The following is a 16,199-nucleotide window of genomic DNA, read 5'->3' as shown; positions in this document are numbered from 1 at the left end:
CCCCCCAAAAAATGTATTGCCAGAATTACAGTCTGTTTCTCACATGGTGCCTTTGCCATGTGACTCCTCTTAGATGAACCCCCCTGGGTTGGGGGCCTCAGACCATCAGATGCCTGCACAGTGATAAGTCACCCCAGAGACACCATCGTACGCAGAAAAGGATAGGTAATATCTCTTGACACATGATGCCTCGCTGGACTTCCTTTCTCGGAGATTCAGGTTACATAGTTCAGGTAAATATTGTGTAAACACTGGGATTAAGGGGGTACAGATATCAGTTGGCTCCTTAAGAGTTTGTTGCTGTAGCATGCTCCAAGATTACTCTTATTAATTCCAAGAAGAAGAAGAAGAAGAAGAAGAAGCCACTGAGTGACAGAGAGTTGGACTAGATGGGCCATTGGCTTTTCTTATATTCTTATGCGAGGAGGAGGAGGAGGAGGAGGAGGAGGGAGAAGAGATTGGATTTATACCCTGCCCTTCACTACCCAAAGGAGTCTCAGAGCGGCTTACAAACTCCTTTCCCTTCCCCTCCCCACAACAGACACCCTGTGAGGTAGGTGGGGCTGAGAGAGCTCTGACACAAACTGCTCTTTTTCAAGGACAGCTCTTATCAGAACTACGGCTTGCCCAAGGTCATCCAGCCAGGTGCAAGTGGAGGAGTGGGGAATCAAACCCGGTTCTCCCAGATTAGAGTCCGCGCACTTAACCACTGCACCAAACGGAGGAGGAGATTGGATTTATACCCCGCTCTTCACTACCCAAAGGAGTCTCAGAGCGGCTTACAAACTCCCTTCCCTTCCCTTCCCCACAACAGAAGGAAGAGAAGGAGATTGGATCTATATCCTGCCCTTCACTGGGTGTCTCAGAGCGGCTTACATACTCCTTTCCCCTCCCCTCCCCACAACAGACACCCTGTGAGGTAGGTGGGGCTGAGAGAGCTCTCTCTAGGACTGCCCTGGAGAGAACAGCTCTGACAGAACTATGGCTTGCCCAAGCTCATCCAGCAGGTGCAAGTGGAGGAGTGGGGGAATCAAACCCCATTCTCCCAGATTAGAGCCTGCGCACTTAACCACTACACCAAACTGGCTCTTAAACTGGCACTTAACCATTACACCAAACTGGGGACCCCAGTCTACAGACACCGATTCTCCTGGGAAAACGGCTGCTTTGGAGGGTGGACTCTATGCCCTCCCCAGGCTCCAAAATCTCCAGGAATTTCCCAAAACCAGAACAGGCAATCCTAGCTCCTCCACACCTCTCCCCCTGCTTCTGCAATATCAGAATAATAACATTCACACACTTCGCCAAGCGGCTGTAAAGATCATCGAGATAATGAAGCTCTTTGAATATTCTAAAGCATTGTTGAATATTCTAATGCTACTCATTGTTATTATTATTAGCTCGAATAAATTAAAACCATTGAGATCTCTTTTCCAGAGATAGCCTCTCTCCACTGGCTTACCCTCTTTTGTGTGTCTGTGTGGGGGGGGGGTTGGACATAAATGTTCTTTCCTGAGCTATGTTACGGCCCAGATCTCGAGCTGAAAACCTGTTGATGAGCGGCATTTGGGGAGGGGAGGGACCTCAACAGGGTATACCCCCGTAGAGTTCCCCGTCCAGTGCTACCATTCTCTCTAGGGGAACTCATCTCTGTCTTTTGGAGATACGCTTTTATCCTGGGAAATACCCAGGTCCCACCTGGAGGTTATAAGTAAACAAAAAAACAACCGTGATATTACTATGCAATCTAGTCAATAATTATTATTAAGCATTTATATTACAGTACAAATTAGAAAGTAATTTGGGCCAAGTAATGTGAGCCGCCCTGAGCCTGCTTGCAGAGAGGGCGGATTAGAAATACGACAAAATAAAATAAATAAAACACATTTCAATACAAAACGTACAAGTATTTAAAGCAGGGTTGTCAAACATAAGGCCGGAACTGGCCAATCCAGGTCTCCTATGTGGCCCATGAGCAACTAGTGCAAGGGAGGAAACAGGAAACTTCTCCAGGGGGACTGAGAAAATAAGAACATAAGAGAAGCCAATGCTGGATCAGGCCAATGGCCCATCCAGCCCAACACTCTGTGTCACACAGTGGCCAAAAATACCAGGTGCCATCGGGAGGTCCAGCAGTGGGGCCAGGACACTAGGAGCCGTTCTAGCCCGACCGCTCAGCAATTTCATGGAGTGCCCACGAGTTCTTGTATTGTGAGAAAGAGAGAAAAGTACCTCTTTCTCGACGTGCTCTATCCCATGCATGATCTTGTAAACCTCGATCATGTCACCCCTCAGTCGTCGTTTCTCCAAGCTAAAGAGCCCTAAGCGCTTTAACCTTTCCTCATAGGGAAAGTGTTCCAACCCTTTTATCATCCTAGTTGCCCTTTTCTGCACTTTTTCCAATGCTATAATATCCTTTTTGAGGTGGAGTCACTCTGATTGTGGCTTCAGCTTGGGGGAACAACCTCGTCTGCAGCAGTCAAGCATCGTGGGAGCGTCTGCCCAGTGCTGCACCGCTGGCTCTCCAGTCCACCCAAATGGATTTTCCTTTGCACACACCCCCTCCCAGCCCCTGGGGCCTTGCAACGAGGATACACTAACTCAGAGCTTACCAGCTGCTGTCCTTTATACAGTTTCTATCTCCAGTACCTGGCATTATGTTTTATGGCACGCATGGCCCGGCTAGACAAAATGACATTTATGTCAGATCCGGCCCTCGTAACAAATGAGTTCGACACCTCCGACTGAAAGTGTCCTCCTGCCTCGGAATCTAGTCATGCCGGCCACATGACCGCGGAGAAGTCTTCGGACAGCACTGGCTCTTCGGCTTGGAAACGGAGATGAGCGCCGCATCCCTCGAGTCGGACTCGACTGGCTTTCGAGCAAGGGAAACCTTTACCTTTGCCTTCACTGTCAACCAAACTGTCCGTGCTCAAAGTTCCTCTGTGTAATGCAGACCAAAGTGGCTTTACGCAGTCCTCCTTTGATGTAAGAGGTAAATTATTCCAAATATCTGACCAACTGTCGTGGCACTGACGGGCCCGCTCCACACCTACATTCAGTCCTTTATCAAGGTACCGTGGCAGTCAAAAAAGCTTTTTCTCTGCTTTTTCAGCCTGTTTCGAGGAGTGTTCTAAACTGCAGACCTTGGAATCTATGCTTAAAGGTAAAGGTAAAGGTTCCCCTTGCTCAAAAGCCAGTCGAGTCCGACTCTAGGGTTGCGGTGCTCACCTCCGTTTCAAAGCCGAAGAGCCAGCACTGTCCGAAGACGTTTCCGTGGTCATGTGGCCGGCATGACTAAACACCAAGGTGCACAGAACGCTGTTCCCTTCCCACCGAAGTGGTACCTATTTATCTACTTGCAATTTCTTGCTTTCGAACTGCTAGGTTGGCAGGAGCTGGAACTAGAGACGGGAGCTCACTCTGTCAAGCGGCACACTCAGGTCTCGAACTGCTGAACTCCCGACCTTCCACAGCCTGCAGTTCAGCGTCTTAACCACTTGAGCCACGGCAGCTCCGGAATCTATGCTTACTTTCCACTTAATACAGCGTTAGTGCTTCAGTGGAGGTTTACTTGAGGTTGGTGGCCCAGTTCCCATCCCAATCCGCCAACGTGCAGGAGTGAAGCAGCAACCCTCCCAGCTCTGCATCAATGCCCAAGTGTCAGGGCTGGTGCTCCCCTCTTCCAAGTGGGCCAAACCTCCCTCTCGCCACAGAGAGCTTTGACGTAAGCTCTTCTGCTTGACTCTGCAACCCGGAGAGGAAGAAGAGAAGAGATTGGATTTATACCCTGCCCTTCACTACCCAAAGGAGTCTCAGAGCGGCTTACAAACTCCTTTCCCTCCCCCTCCCCACAACAGACACCCTGTGAGGTGGGTGGGGCTGAGACAGCTCTGACACAAACTGCTCTTTTTCAAGGACAGCTGTGCCAGAGATTGTGACTGACCCAAGGTCACACCAGCAGGTGCAAGTGGAGGAGTGGGGAATCAAACCCGGTTCTTCTAGATTAGAGTCCGCACACTTAACCACTACACCAAACTGGCTCTCTATACCTTGGCAGCTGCTCTCCAGGGTATCTATCATTTGAAACACTCGCCGAGTCAACGTCTGAGAAGCGGCTGAGGGCTTGATTTACTGCTAATGCGCCGCTCGGAAACCTATAATTCCAAACTCTGCCATCATACGGTTTAAAAAGCTGGCGCGAGACACCGACTCTGCACTTGACACACAAGTATCTAAGGAGCTGATTCATTCAAGAAAGTGCCAGACAGAATTGTTAAGGAAAGAGGAGGAGGAGGAGGAGATTGGATTTATACCCTGCCCGTCTCAGAGCAGTTTACAATCTCCTTTCCCTCCCCCTCCCCACAACAGACACACTGTGAGGTGGGTGGGGCTGAGAGAGCTCTTTCCTGAACTGCTCTTGAGAGAACAGCTCCGAGACAACTTGTGACTCACTCAAGGTCGCACCAGCAGCTGCACGTGGAGGTACCTGAAGGTAAATGAATGGATTGAGGCCCAGAGTACTGGAATAAGGTTCAATGCTGATAAAGCTAATGCCGCCGTAATCCACTAAACTGAAAAGTGCGTACAGTTGAACACACAAAGCTCCCTTATACAGATTCATACCCTTGGTCCATCAAGGTCAGTATTGTCTACTCAGACTGGCAGCCGCTCTCCAGGGTCACAAGTGGAGGTCTTTCCCATCACCGACTGTCTGGTCCTTTTATAAATGGAGATGCCCGGGATTGAACCTGGGACCTTTCAAAGGGGATTAGATAGATTCCAGGGGGATTCATGGAGGAGAAGTCTACCGATGGCTATTAGCCATCATAATGCCCCTATATAAATCAATGGTGAGACCTCATTTGGAATACTGTGTGCAGTTCTAGTCACCACACCTTAAAAAGGATATTATAGCTTTGGAAAAAGTGCAGAAAAGGGCAACTCGAATGATAAAAGGGTTGGAACACTTTCCCTATGAGGAAAGGTTAAGGCGCTTAGGGCTCTTTAGCTTGGAGAAACGACGACTGAGGGGTGACATGATTGAGGTTTATAAGATTATGCATGGGAAAGAGCAGGTAAAGAAAGAGGTACTTTTCTCCCTTTCTCACAATACAAGAACCCGTGGGCACTCCATGAAATTGCTGAGCGGTCGGGTTAGAACGGATAAAAGGAAGTACTTATTCACCCAAAGAGTGATTAACACATGGAATTCACTGCCACAGGAAGTGGTGGGTGCTACAAGCATGGACAGCTTCAAAAGGGAATTAGATAAGCATATGGAGCAGAGGTCCATCAGTGGCTATTAGCCACAAGGTATAGCTAGGGGCTCTGGGGCAAGTGATGCTCTGTCTTCTTGGTGCTTGGGGGGGGGGTCAACAGTGGGAGGGCTTCTAATGTCCTGGGGCAAGTGATGCTTTGTCTTCTTGGTGCTTGGGGGGGTCAACAGTGGGAGGGCTTCTAATGTCCTGGCCCCACTGGTGGACCTCCTGAATGCACCTGGTATTTTTGGCCACTGTGTGACAGAGTGTTGGACTGGATGGGCCTTTGATCTGATCCAACATTGGCGTCTCTTATGTTCTTATGTTCTTATGACTAAAGGGAATCTCCACAATCAGAGGTAGTCAGCCTCTGAATTCCAATGCTAGGAGGCAACATCAGAGGAAGGCTTCGGCCTCTATGTCCTGTTGTTGGTCCTCCGGAAGAACTGGATAGCCACCGTGTGAGACAGGACGCTGGACTAGATGGACCACTGATCTGATCCACCAGGGCTCTTCTGATGTTCTTATGAAGGCCTCGGCCTCTCTGCCCTGTTGTTGGACCTCCAAAGGATCTAGTTGGCCACTGTGTGAGACAGGATGCTGGACTAGATGCACTACTGGTCTGATCCAGCAGGGCTCTCCTTATTACCATCTTAGCATTAACCAGCATGAAGACTTACAAGTGCATCACAGTTAAACTAGCCATGGTTCCTTTTCGCCACGGTCTCTGCACCCTGGCTCCACATGCCCATGAACCATAGTTAGCACTAAAATTCAACAGAGATGTAAAGCCACATCTAGCTAATGCCAGCAAAGGGGAGGAAGATGCATCTGAAAGAATAGGGTAGACTTGTACTGAACCTTACAATCACTGCCTGCCAGGCAGAAACAGAACCAGGTTTTTAATGCTTTAAGATTACATATATTTTTTAAAAAAATCTCCCTTTTTCCACTCCCACATCTCTGTGCCAGAAAGAATAATTTCCTCTTAAGTCGGCGTCAGGAGCCAATTCATTTTGCAAATATTTGCATGCAAGGCGTGCCATCGGATAGAAAAGCACTCATCTCTCTAACACTTAGATTTATATCCCCCGGTTCTTGTACGGCGGGGGGGGGGGGGGGGGGAGAGGAAGAAGTATGCTAGGATAGATCATGTTAATGTGCCGAATGCAAACAGATTCCAGATGATCCACATTAGGTCCCTCCTCAGCCACCCCCGTCAGGAGACAGAAAACCGGATCTCACAGGCAGCTGTCTCTCGTTAATTCATCGATAAGTCGGAAGGGATAAGGAAGCCACCGGTACCTAATGCCAGGATGGGCCGGGAGGGAAATTGCACAAATGGCCAGCCATCGCTTGACCGTTGACTAGCAGGAGGGAACTGCTCCTCTAGGTCACGAGTTCGAATCTCACTGTCTCCAATCTTCCATTCCCCAGCTAATTACTCACACAAGGACCAGTTTGGAAACCTCAGACATTTGAAGACAGGAGGGGAGGGAGGGAAGTTCTATAAAATTTCAGGATTTCACTCTGTAGATGATCAGAAACAGGCAATCTACCTTCTGAAACTTTCCTATATTCCTATTAGAGCACCACCCTGTGGTGGGTAACATAAAACAGCTGCGTGGGCTGAAGTTACAAAAAGAGAAATCAAAGAGAAATTCCTCTTCTAAAAGAGGACAAAAAAGAATCAATGGAATCAATGGCTATTGCCAGTTTGGTATAGTGTAGAGATCCAGTTTGGTGTAGTGGTTAAGTGCGCGGACTCTAATCTGGGAGAACCGGGTATGGTTCCCCACTCCTCCACTTGCACCTGCCGGATGACCTTGGGCAAGCCATACTTCTGGCACAGCTGTCCTTGAAAAAGAGCAGTTTCTCTCAGAGCTCTCTCAGCCTCACCTACCTCATAAGGTGTCTGTTGTGGGGAGGGGAAGGAGTTTTGTAAGCTGCTCTGAGACTCCCTTGGGTAGTGAAGGGTGGGGTATAAATCTGTCACTTTGTTGGGCTGGGCCACGTGTGCACCATAAAACGTAATGCCGGGTATCAGAGATATTAACTGTATGAAGGACAGCAGCTGGTAAACTTTATATTTTATTTATATTTATTCATAATTTCAATTTATAGCCCTCCCTCCCCGCAATGCATGCTCAGGGCGGCTCACAATTGGGCATACGCCACACATAAAACAGTTAAAACCATAAAACCATTGTTACAAAATTACAAAAGTTACAGAAAACATATTGAGTGCTCTAGATGCTCTAACAAAATCTTTCATCAAGATGGCGTATCTAAGATCGTATATCTAATCTCTATCTAAGATGGTATATCTAATCAGTGCCATCAGTTCCACGTGGCACTGTCGCTCTCTCTTCCCAGGGCCAGTTAATAATGATGGTACAACAGTGGCGGCTCCTACCCAAAGGCCTGGCGGAAGAGCTCCGTCTTACAGGCCCTGCGGAACTTTGAGTTGGTGTGTCCTCACTGCAAGGCCCCAGGGGCTGGGAGGGGGGGGTCCAAAGGAGAACCCATATGGGCAGACCGGAGAGCCAGCGGTGCAGCACTGGGCAGACGCTCCCACGCTGGTTGACTGCTACAGACGAGGCTGTTCCGCCATGCTGAAGCCACAATCACAGTGGCTCCCCACCGCCAACCAGTCTCCTGTGCTCTCCCTTGCACTAGTTGCTCGCAGGCTGCATAACAGACCTGGACAGGCCGGTTCCAGCCCCCGGGCCTTATGTTTGACACCCCTGTGCTAGTCCATGTGAATCATACAATCATAGAATGTTAGAGTTGGAAGGGACCTTGCAGGTCATCTAGTCCAACCCCCTGCACACTGCAGGAGCATAGCCGAAAGATAGCCCTGCAAGATACCCGAAAGATGGTCATCCGGCCTCCGCTTGAAAATGTCCAGCGAGGGATCATCCACCACCTCCCGAGGCAGTCTGTTCCACTGCTCAACCACTCTCATAGCTAGGAAGTTTCTCCGAATATTCAGCCGGTATCGACTCCCTTGTAATTTCCACCCATTTGATCTAGTCTTGCAATCCAGCGCAAGAGAGAATAGATCTGCTCCGTCTTCTACATGACAGCCCTTCAGATATTTGAAGACTGCAATCGTGTCCCCTCTAAGCCTTCTCTTTCCCAGGCTAAACAGACCCAGCTCTTTCAGCCTTTTCTCGTAAGACTTGGATTCCAACCCTCTCACCACCCTGGTTGCCCTCTTCTGGACACGCTTGAGCTTGTCAGCATCCTTCCTAAAATGTGGTGCCCAAAACTGGACACAGGACTCCAGGTGAGGCCTGACCATAGCAGAAGAGAGCGGAACGACCACCTCCCGTGATCTGGACACAATGCTTCTTCTGTGAATGCATCCTAAGACTGCTTTCTTCACAGGATCTGGGAAAGCCAGGTTCAAATCTCCATTCTGCCACTGGGTGACCTTGGGGCAGTCACGCACTCTCAGCCTCACCTACCTCACAGGGCTGTTGTGAGGATAAAATAGGAGAGGAGAACAAGGTCAGACGCTTTGGGTCCCTATTAGGGAGAAATGTGGGATATAAATAAAATCAATCATCAGCTCTCGGAAGCTAAGTGGGGTCAGCCGCGGTTAGGACTCGGGTGGGAGACCACCGAGGAAGTCCAGGGACGCTATGCAGAGGCAGGCAATGGCAATCTACCTCTGAACGTCTCTTGCCTTGACCTAGATGGCCCAGGCTGGCCCAGTCTCATCAGATCTCAGAAGCTTAGCAGGGTCAACCCCTAGTTGGTACTTGGATGGGAGACCACCCAGGAAGTCCAGGGTTGCTACGCAGAGGCAGGCAATGGCAATCCACCTCTGGACGTCTCTCGCCTTGACCTAGATGGCCCAGGCTAGCCTGATCTTGTCAGATCTCAGAAGCTCAGCAAGATGAGCCCTGGTTAGTATTTGGATGGGAGACCACCCAGGAAGTCCAGGGTTGCTACGCAGAGGCAGGCAATGGCAAACCACCTCTAAATATCTCTTGCCTTGACCTAGATGGCCCAGGCTAGCCCAGACACATCAGATCTCAGAAGCTTAGCAGGGTGGGCCCCTGGTTAGTACTTGGATGGGAAACCACCCAGGAAGTCCAGGGTTGCTACGCAGAGGCACGCAGTGGCCAAACACCTCTGAACGTCTTTTGCCTTGACCTGGATTGGCCATGCTAGCCCAATCTTGTCAGCTCTTGGAAACGAAGCAAGGTTGGCCCTTCTTAGTACCTGGATGGGAGACCACCAAGGAAGTCCAGGGTTGCTACGCAGAGGAAGGAAAAGCCAAACCAACTCTCAGCATCTCCTTCCTTGACCAGGACGGCACAGGCTAGCCTGGGAGACCACCCAGGAAGTCCAGGGTTGCTGTGCAGAGGCGGGCAATGGCAAAACCAACTCTGAATATCGCATGTCTTGAAAACCTTACAGGCTCACAATAAGCCGGCTGCAACTTGATGGCACTCCCAAGAAAGCATTCTGCAGCCATCCTCCCGTCCATGCTGGCCTCACCGAACACAAGAGCACCTACCCCTGAGGAAACACAGACAGGCTTAAGCAGGTTTGAGAGTCAGTCTGGCATAGTGGCTAAGAGCACGGACTCTACTCCGGGAGAACCAGGTCTGATTCCCCACTCCTCCACGTGCAGCTGCTGGTGTGCCTTTGGGTCAGTCACAAGTCCTTTCAGAGGTGTTCTCTCAAGGGTGGTCCTCAAGAGAGCTCTCTCAGCCCCACCTACCTCACAGGGTGTCTGTTGTGGGGAGGGGAAGGGAAAGGAGATTGTAAGCCACTCTGAGACTCCGAGTGAAGGGCAGGGTATAAATCCAGCCTCCTCCTCCTCTTCAGAGAGCCAGTTTGGTGCAGTGGTTAAGTGTGCGGACTCTAATCTGGGAGAACCGGGTTTGATTCCCCACTCCTCCACTTGCACCTGCTGATGTGACCTTGGGTCAGTCACAAGCTCCGGCACAGCTGTCCTTGAAAAAAGGGCAGTTTGTGTCAGAGCTCTCTCAGCCCCACCCACCTCACAGGGTGTCTGTTGTGGGGAGGGGAAGGGAGAGGAGTTTGTAAGCCGCTCTGAGACTCCAAGTAAAGGGCGGAGTATAAATCCAATCTCTCCTTCTTCTTCTTCATCCCTTTTCTGATAACAGTAACCGCAGGACTCCCTTATCCTTCTCAACCTTGGCCTTTAAAGACATCTGTCGCATTGGACCAGTCCCAGCAGGTTTTGACTGTACTCTTGAGACTGCAATTCTGTAAATTAGGAGCTGATCCTGCAATTACCAGGCCTTTGCCAGGTGCAAGAGCTAATTTGCAAGCATTCAACCTACTGCCAGATTCGGCCCTGCCCCTAAATGAACCTGTGCCTACAACAAACTTGGCCTGATAGGGAGGGACCAGGCAAATTTTGGAAGCCAGCTGGTTTGATTCAATGATGCCCATTTCTTTCTTTCTTTCTCTCTTTCTCTCTCTCGTTCTTCCTGTCTCCCTCTCTCTTTCTTTACTGCCTTGTGGGAAATAACCCCATGAGCCTCTAGTTTTGCACCCTTTTCTCTTTCCTCACGCTGCATTTCCCCTGTATTTCCCCCCCCCAATGTTATTTCTGCATCAGTTACGTATCAATAGTATGGAAGAAAAAGATCAGCAACAAGCAAAATCATAGAATCGTAGAGCTGGAAGGGACCTCCAGGGTCATCTAGTCCAACCCCCTGCACAAGGCAGGAAACTCACAAATACCTCCCACACACACACACACCCAGTGACCAGAAGATGACAAAAAAACCTCCAGGATCTCCAGCCAAACTGGCCTGGAGAAAAATCGCATCCTGACCCCAAAGTGGTGATCGGCATTTCCCTGGGCGTGTAAGAAAGGGCCCCAAGAACTAACCACTGAGGCAACCCGTCCTGCCTTCCCTCTCACAATATGCCTAAATTCACAGAATTAGCATTGCTGTCCAATGGCCATCCAGCCTCTGCCTGAAAACCTCCAAAGAAAGAGAGCCCACCACCTCCCGAGGAAGCCTGTTCCACTGAGGAGCCGCTCTACCTATCGGGAAGTCCTTCCTCACGTTTAGCCGAAAACTCTTCTGATTTAATTTCAGCCCGTTGGTTCTGGTCCGACCTTCTGGGGCGACAGAAAACAACAAGGTGTTGGGTTGCCAACCTCCAGGAGCTCGCTGGAGATCTTTAGGGATTCGACTATCTCCTGCCAATGAAAATCAGCACCCCTAGAGAAAATGGCTGCTTTAGGAGGTGGACTCTATGGCATTACAGCCTGCTGAGGTCCCTCCCGTCCCCAAACCCCACCCTCTCCATACTCTACCCCCAAAATCTCCAGGAATTTCCCAACCCAGAGCTGGGACCCCTGGAAACGAGGCGAACCGAGCTGTCATGTAGAAGATGGAGCAGATCTATTCTCTCTTGCTCCGGACTGCAAGACTAGATCGAACGGGTGGGAATGACAAGGGAGTCATTACCGGCTAAATATCAGGAGAAACTTCCTAACTGTAAGAATGGTTGAGCAGTGGAACAGGCTGCCTCGGGAGGTGGCGTATGCTCCAGTTTGGTGTAGTGGTTAAATGTGCGGACTCTAATCTGGGAGAACCGGGTTTGATTCCCCCACTCCTCCACTTGCACCTGCTGATGTGACCCTGGGTCAGTCACAAGCTCTGGCACAGCTATTCTCTCAAGAGCAATTTGTGTCAGAGTTCTCTCAGCCCCACCCACCTCACAGGGTGTCTGTTGTGGGGAGGGGAAGGGAAAGGAGTTTGTAAGCCGCTCTGAGGCTCCTTTGGGTAGTGAAGGGCGGGGTATAAATTCAATCTCTTCTCTCTTCTCTTCTCTTCCTTCACTGGACGTTTCAAGCAGAGGCTGGACGACCATCTGTCGGGTATGTTGCAGGGCTGTCTTTCGGCTCTGCTCCTGCAGAGTGCAGGGGGTTGAACTAGATGACCTGCGAGGTCCCTTCCAACTCTAACATCCTATGATTCTATGAACTCACCGGCAACACAGAGAACTGGAAATGATCCCATCAGCTCGTCCCTGCTGCATTTCAGTCCACACAAGTCACTAGTCCACAAGATTTCTCCGCTAGCCTGTTGATTCACCTTCGTCGGCGTCCGTCATTTATGACCTAAAACAACCACCAAATTTTGCCCAGCTTCTTTGCTTGGTCACCTGGCGGAATATTTGGGCACCCTAGGCGATTAGCCGTTTATAAACCGACCTGTAGATCTCCAAAACCAACTGAAAATTCCTACAGTTCGCCCATCAGGGATCACTCCCCTGAGATGCCTACCTCCAGCACACGGCAAGAACTCACACTAAGTGAACTGAAATCTGGCAAACTGCCCTCTCGAAGTTGGCATCCCGTGGATTTCGTAGAAAAGCCCGTCTCAAATCGTCTCAAATCGACAACGAAAGGTGGCTCTCTCCCTTTAACGCGATCCAGCCACCCCGGTTTTAAAAGGCAGCTGCGACCAAACGGGGGGAGGGAAAAAAACACAAAACAGAATTACATATTTTTTTAATCTGCATTTATGGAGAGAGAGAAAAAACCCCAGAACAATTCGCACAGAGCACATCTGTTGCGCCGTTTCAAGCTCCGCTCCTTATTAACCGGGCTTCTTACAAAAGCTTCTTAGGTTTTCAAAAAAGAGCCCGAGATGAAAAACCCTCCAGACAATTAAAATTACCGAAGTAATGCTCTGATCCCCGAAACCTTAAGACTGCAGCTCGCGGGGAGGGGAAGGGAAGGGGGGAGAAGCTATTAATCTCATGGAGAGCCCAGGACTGCAATTGTAACTGCTGAACAGAGAAGCCAGCCCATGTTTTGCTGGTCTTCTGGCTGTCTTTCCTGTGAAATCAGGGAGCCAGGTAGCTTGCCTTCCCACCTCTGCACCGATTCACGGAGATGCAGGCCCGAGTGCGAGGAATCCATCTTTTCGAGAAGGCCATTTCTCCGGCAAAGGATCTTTCCCCTATCTTCCTTTGGCATCAACGGGCAAAGAGAACAGCTGTTACCCTGCCCTGCAGATTTCAAAGGATTTTAGCGGCTGGAGTTTCTCTGCTGCTCGGCTACCTGTAAAAGATCTCATTCCCTCGCTCCAGATCATCGACTGGGAGACGGGGAGGCGGGGAAGAGCCACATGACCCTGGGATAAGAACTGAAGGGAAGCCATGTTGGATCAGGCCAATGGCCCATTCAGTCCAACACTCTGTGTCACACAGTGGCCAAAACCAGGGGCCATCAGGAGGTCCACCAGCAGGGCTATAAGAACGTAAGAGAAGCCATGTTGGATCAGGTCAATGGCCCAGCCAGTCCAACGCTCTGTGTCACACAGTGGCCAAAACCAGGGGCCATCAGAGGTCCACCAGCAGGGCTATAAGAACATAAGAGAAGCCATGTTGGATCAGGCCAGTGGCCCATCCAGTCCAACGCTCTGTGTCACACAGTGGCCAAAACCAGGGGCCATCAGAGGTCCACCAGCAGGGCTATAAGAACATAAGAGAAGCCATGTTGGATCAGGCCAGTGGCCCATCCACAGAGCATCCCTTGCCCAGACTGAGAGTTCCTATCTATACCTTGTGGCTAATAGCCACTGATGGACCTCTGCTCCATATGCTTATCTAATTCCCTTTTGAAGCCGTCCATGCTTGTAGCCGCCACCACCTCCTGTGGCAGTGAATTCCATGTGTTCATCACTCTTTGGGTGAAGAAGGACTTCCTTTTATCTGTTCTAACCCAACTAGCAATTTCTCGGAGTGCCCACGAGTTCTTGTATGTTTTTCCCTATTCCCTTTTTCCTTTCTTTTTTAAAAGCAAGGCGGGGGACCTCTGCAACCTGTTGCACCGCTAGTATGAGGCATGGAATATCACAATATGGGTTGTGAGCATTGTGGGAACAAGGCGAGCGGTCACAGCCGGAGCACTCGATAATCTAGCCAAAAACGGCCTACGGTAACCCAGCCGCAGCTCTCAAAGGTCTACTAGCAATTTCTCGGAGTGCCCACGAGTTCTTGTATGTTTTTCCCTATTCCCTTTTTTCTTTCTTTTTTAAAAGCAAGGCGGGGGACCTCTGCAACCTGTTGCACGGCTAGCATGAGGCATGGAATATCATAATACGGGTTGTGAGCATCGTGGGAACAAGGCGAGCGGTCACAGCCAGAGCACTCGATGATCTAGCCAAAAACGGCCTACGGTAACCCAGCCGCAGCTCTCAAAGGTCTCGGCAGAGATTATGAACACGAGTCTCCCCCATGCAAGTTTGACTCACTGGTTCAGGGGTCCCCATCCTTTTCAAGTACCTTTGGAATTCTGACACAGGATGACAGGCACAACGGCAACAATGGTGGTCGCGGGAGGTGGCGCCAACCACAATGATGTCAGGAAGTGAGGTTACGCGAAACTCACTTAAGGGTTACTCTGCAACGTTTCAGAGGCAGACGTTCGGTTGAACAGGATGCCTTTTGCAAATGAAAATATATTTTAAGAACATATTTTCTGACACACAGATAGTAACACAGCGAAGAGCCTCACGCTGTTGGGGCAGCTATTACCGAACCAACTTTTTAGGCAGTTCCGCAGGGCCTGCAAGACGGAGCTCTTCCGCCAGGCATTCAATTAGGAGGGGAAGTGAGGTTACGCGAAACTCACTTAAGAGTGAGGCAGAAGTTCTGTTGAACATCCCGTTCACAATATCCCGTTCACAAGAACATATTTTCTGGCACACAGACGAATGCCCTGTCCCCTGAAATTCTTAAAGCAGCCTGAGCCACCCATACAATATCAGATCGGGATCAACCACTAGGACGGCACGGAAGTCTGAGCACCATCCCAAATGTAATGTTAAATTGTTATCTGTTTAATGGTAGTTGTATTTTCAGGGCTATTTTTGGGCAGGAACGCACAGGAACGGAGTTCTGGCTGGCTCCCAAGTGGGCCACGCCCAGCAGGAACTCATTAGCATAATAGGCCACACCCAACAGCTGGAACTCATTAGAATTGGCTACATTAGGGGTGTGTGGCCTAACATGCAAAGGAGTTCCTGCTACAAAAAAGGCCCTGGGTTTTGACAACAAACAAGGTAAACAGAATAACAAGCAAAAGGTGGGTGTGGCTGGGTGACCACACTTCTGGTAACATGGGGGTGCGGCCTAATGTGCTAATGAGCTGTGCTGTCAGGGGTGTGACCTAATATGCTAATGAGCTCCTGCTGTTGGGTGCAGCCTATTATGCGAATGAGTTCCTGCTGGGCTTTTTCTACAAAAAGAGCCCTGTAAAATTATTGCTAGCACCTTTTAATGTTGTGATAGTTATATGGTTTTATGATTATTATACTATTTATTGCTGGGTTTTATTCTGTTGTAAGCCGCCCTGAGCCAGCCATGGCTGGGAGGGCGGGATAGAAATGTAATAAATAAATAAATACTCCACAGTGCCCAAGAGCCCCACGTTGGGGACTCCTGCAGTCGCTACTTTTCTCCGCTGGTCAGGTGACTGAGAGGAGCCTCATGTCCCCTAGAAGAGACGGACTGTCGTGCCTCATACAGGCAAACTGTCTGGACACAGCTGATTCCTGTGGGTTTTGTGCTCTAACTGCGAACAGAACATTTCCCAGCTTCAGATTTCGAGAGAACCTGTGTGCCTCTAAGCAAGGAATGTTCTTGCTGCCTAAACTTTGTTCGCTTTCACCCATGCTGAATAATGCACTCTTAATGCACTTTAAGTGATTGTTTGCAAGTGGATTTTGCCATTTCTCACAATAAAACCCAACTGCAAAGTGCACTGGAGGTGCATTGTTTTGTGTGTGTGTGTAAAGATTTTTTATTGATTTACTTTATTTATGCCCTGTTGTTGGCCCTCCAGCAGAACTGGTTGGCCACTGTGTGAGACAGGATGCTGGACTAGGTGGACCCTCACTGGTCTGATCCAGCAGG

This window comes from Gekko japonicus, unplaced genomic scaffold, assembly GCF_001447785.1.
Source record: "Gekko japonicus isolate JY-2015 unplaced genomic scaffold, Gekko_japonicus_V1.1 scaffold2657, whole genome shotgun sequence".
Classification (NCBI taxonomy): Eukaryota; Metazoa; Chordata; class Lepidosauria; order Squamata; family Gekkonidae; genus Gekko; species Gekko japonicus.
The sequence above is the reverse complement of the archived record's forward strand: the minus strand, read 5'-3'. Positions refer to the sequence as shown.